This window comes from Gouania willdenowi, chromosome 1 (genome assembly GCF_900634775.1).
Source record: "Gouania willdenowi chromosome 1, fGouWil2.1, whole genome shotgun sequence".
NCBI classification, from domain to species: Eukaryota; Metazoa; Chordata; class Actinopteri; order Blenniiformes; family Gobiesocidae; genus Gouania; species Gouania willdenowi.
Genome location: NC_041044.1, coordinates 1,581,400 through 1,585,937, shown reverse-complemented (window position 1 = coordinate 1,585,937; position 4,538 = coordinate 1,581,400).

The window sequence follows — 4,538 nt, the reverse complement described above, 5'->3', positions numbered from 1 at the left end:
GTGATTCTTAAATTTTTCTTTGTGATTCCTGACTTTTTCTTTGTGATTCCTGACTTTTTGCTTGCGATTCTTGATTTTCTGTTTGCAATTCTTAAGTCTTTGTTTGTGATTCTTGACTTTTTGTTTGTGATTCTTGACTTTTTGTTTGTGATTCTTGACTTTTTGTTTGCGATTCTTGACTTTTTGTTTGTGATTCTTAATTTTTTGTTTGCGATTCTTGAGTCTTTGTATCAATCAATCATCAATCAATCTTTATTTGTATAGCGCCAAATCATAACCAATGGTATCTCAAGGCACTTTACAGTAGAGCAGTCTTAAGGACGGACTCTTCATTTTATGGATACACACATATGCATATATACGTATATACACATACATATGTATCCCACACCCAACATGAATTCATCATGGCGGCAAGGAAAACCTTCTGTTAAGCAGCAGGAACCTTGTGTGGATCCCATTCCTATGATGAACAGCCATCCACGTTATGCTGTGTTGGGTGTGTGCAGAGGAAAGGGTGGAGACAGAGTTGTTGAGACTCTGTAACTCCACACTGAGGATCCCACGGACCTGCAAGACAAAAGCCAGAAGTAGTACAGGAGCAAACACACAAGGGAAGAAGCAGACATAGAGGGAGTGTTTGAGAGAGGAATGGGACCCTCTCCGGTCCCTCTCTAACCTAAATGACCTCTCTCTTAACGCCCTCTCCAACCTCTCTCCAACCGAGCATGCCAGACCCCCCCCCCCCCCCCCCCCCCCCCCGGCAGTCTATGCCTATTGCATCTTAACTATGAGCTATGGGCTGGTTCCTAACTAAAAGCTTTACCAAAGAGGAATGTTTTGAGCCTAACCTTAAAGGTAGAGAGGGTGTCTGCCCCCCCGAACCGTGGTTGGTAGATGGTTCCAGAGAAGTGGGGCCTGATAACTGAAAGCTCTTCCTCCTATACTACTTTTAGAGACAAATGGAACAACGAGTAGTCCAGCATTTTGAGAGCGTAGTGTTCTGGGGGGATTGTATGGCACTACATGCTCCTTGAGATAGACTGGTGCCTGTCCATTTAGGGCTTTATAAGTGAGAAGAAGAATCTTGAATTCTATTCTATATTTTATGGGAAGCCAATGCAGAGAGGCTAATACAGGAGTAATGTGATCTCTTCTCCTAGTTTTAGTCAGTACACGTGCTGCAGCATTTTGAACCAGCTGAAGTGTCTTAAGCGACTTGCTCGGGCAGCCTGCTAAAAGAGAATTACAATAATCCAGTCTAGAGGTAACAAAAGCATGGACTAGTTTTTCGGCGTCGCTCTGAGACAGGATAGATCTGATTTTAGCAATGTTACGGAGATGAAAGAAGGCAGTTCTTGAAGTTTGTTTCATGTGAGAGTTGAAGGATAAATCCTGATCAAATAGAACCCCAAGGTTTCTAACAGTTGTGCTTTGTGCCAGAGTAATGCCATCTAGGGCAGTTAGGCTAGCATAGGTTTCTCTAAGGTGTCGCGGGCCCAGTACAATGACCTCAGTCTTGTCTGAGTTGAGAAGAAGAAAATTTTGGTCCATCCAGGCCCTAATGTCCTTTAGACAGACCTCAAGTTTAGATAGCTGATTTGTCTCACCTGGCTTCATTGATACATACAGTTGGGTATCATCAGCATAGCAGTGAAAGTTAACAGAGTATTTTCTCATAACATTACCAAGGGGGAGCATATAGATACAGAAGAGGATTGGACCTAGCACAGAGCCCTGAGGAACCCCGTAGCTTACTTTAGTGTACACAGAAGACCTATTATTCACGTGTACAAACTGGTACCTATCAGATAGGTAGGACTTAAACCAGTTTAGGGCAGTCCCTGTGATTCCAAGTAATTTCTCTAATCTCTCTAGTAGAATATAGTGATCTATAGTGTCAAAAGCTGCACTAAGATCTAATAAAACCAGCACTGAGAGTCGTCCTTCATCTGAAGCCCAGAGTAGATCATTAGTTACTTTAACTAAAGCAGTCTCTGTGTATGTGATTCTTGAGTCTTTCCTTGTGATTTTTGACTTTTTGTTTGCGATTCGTGACTTTTTATTTGTGGTTCTTGACTGTTTCTTTGTGCTTCTTAAATTTTTATTTGTGATTCCTAACTTTTTGCTTGTGATTCTCAATTTTTTGTTCGCAAATCTTGAGTCTTCGTTTTTGACTCTTGACTCTTTGCTTGTAATTCTTGACTTTTTCTTTGTAATTCTTGACTTTTTGCTTGTGAATTTTGACTTTTAGTTTGTGATTTTTGAATTTTTGCATGTGATTCTTGACTTTTTTTCTATTTTTGACTTTTTTTGTGATTCGTGACTTTTAGCTTGTGATTCTTGACTTTTTGCTTGTAAATCTTGACTTTTTGCTTGTGAATCGTGACTTTTTGCTTGTGATTCTTGATTTTTCGTTTGTGATTCTTGACTTTTTCCATGTGATTCTTGATTTTTTGTTTGTGATTCTTGACTTTTTCCACGTGTTTCTTCATTTTTTGTTTGTGATTCTTGACTTTTTGTTTTCGATTCTTGACTTTTTGCTTGTGATTCTTGACTTTTTCTTTGTGATTCTTGACTTTTTCTTTGTGATTATTGACTTTTTCTTTGTAATTCCTGATTTTTTTTGCAATTCTTGAGTCTTTCCTTGTGATTATTGACTTTTTCCATGTGATTCTTGACTTTTTGTTCGTGACTCTTGACTTTTTCTTTGTGATTCTTGACTTTTTCTTTGTGATTCCTGATTTTTTTCTGCAATTCTTGAGTCTTTCCTTGTGATTATTGACTTATTCCATGTGATTCTTGACTTTTTGCTTGTGCTCCTTCGGTTTTTCCATGTGATTTTTACTTTTTCTTTGTGATTCCTGACTTTTTGCTTGCGATTCTTGACTTTTTTCTTGCGATTCTTGACTTTTTTTAATTCTAGACTTTTTGTGATTCTTGACTTTTTCTTTGTGATGCTTGACTTTTTGCTTGTGAATCTTGAGTTTTTGCTTGTGATTCTTGACTTTTTGTTTCTGAATCTTGACTATTTGTTTGTGATTCTTGACTATTTGTTTGTGATTTGTAACTTTTTGTTTGTAATTCATGAGTCTTTGCTTGTGATTATTGACTTTTTCCATTTGATTCCTGATTTTTTGTTTATGATTCTTGATTGTTGGATGTGATTCTTGACTTTTTCTTATTGATTCTTGACTTTTTGCTTGTGATTTGTGAATTTTGCTTGTGATTCATGACTTTTTGCTTGTGATTCTTGACTTTTTGCTTGTGATTCTTGATTTTTTTTTTATTTTTGACTTTTTTATGATTCTTGATATTTTTTTTGTGATTCTTGACTTTTTGTTTGCGATTCTTGACTTTTTGTTTGTGATTCTTGAGTGTTTGTAATTGATTCTTGACTTTTTGCTTGTGATTCGTGAATTTTTGCTTGTGATTCGTGAATTTTTGCTTGTGATTTTTACTTTTTGCTTTGATTCTTGACTTTTTCTTTGTGATTCTTGACTTTTTTTATTTTGAAGTGTCTCCCTGCCTCCTCTCAGCTTTCTCATCAGCTGGCATCAATCCTGCAATCAGCATCCTCTACTTAAGCTCACCTGTGTTTCTAAGTCTCTGCCAGACTGTGTGTGTTCTCCTGTTTCCAGAAGTTCAGAGGTCCTTCCTGTGTTTTTTGGATTGATTAATTGGCTCTGTTCCCTGCTCGGCTTCTCAGACCTTCCTCTGGATTATCCCCTGGTCACCTCTGCTCTCTCGTCTAGTCTCTCTGTTACCGACCTCTGCTCTGCCTCTGCTCTGCCTTCTGGTCTTCCTGCTTCGTCTTCCCCTGGTACCTCTGCCCGCTTGTAATAATGGCCTGGTTCCAAGCAATAAAGAATCTAAATCCTATTCCCGCTTCTGAGTCCTCTTCTCCTCATAAAGCACAACAGTTTGTGATTCCCGACTTTTTTTGTTTGTGCTGCTTCAGTTTTCCATGTGATTGTTGACTTTCTCTCTGTGATTCTTGACTTTTTGCTTGTGGTTCTTGACTTTGTGATTTGTGACTTTTTGTTTGTCGTCCTTGATTTTTGTTTGCAATTTTTGAATCATTGCTTGTGCTTCAGTTTTTCCATGTGACTCTTGACTTTTTCTTCGTGATTCCTGATTTTTGTTTGCAATTCTTGACTTTTTCCTTGTGATTCTTTTTTTTTTTTTTTTTTTGTTTGTGATTCCTGATTTTTTTTTTTTGCTTGTGATTCTTGGCTTTTTGTTTGACATTCTTGACTTTATACTTGTGATATGGAATCAAATTTGTGTCAAAAAGAAACAAACAAATGTGGGAATTGCAAATAAAAACTAAGACTTTACCAAAAATTTCATTATGAAAATAAAACATGTTTCCACTACCTGCATTTTTCCTTGTGATTCTTGACTTTTTTGTTGTGATTTTTGACTTTTTGTTCATATTCTTGATTTTTTATTTTTTTTTATGTTTGTTTTTTTGCTTGCAAATCACAGGCAAAAAGTCATAACATCATAAGCAAAAAAATCAAGAATCACAAGGA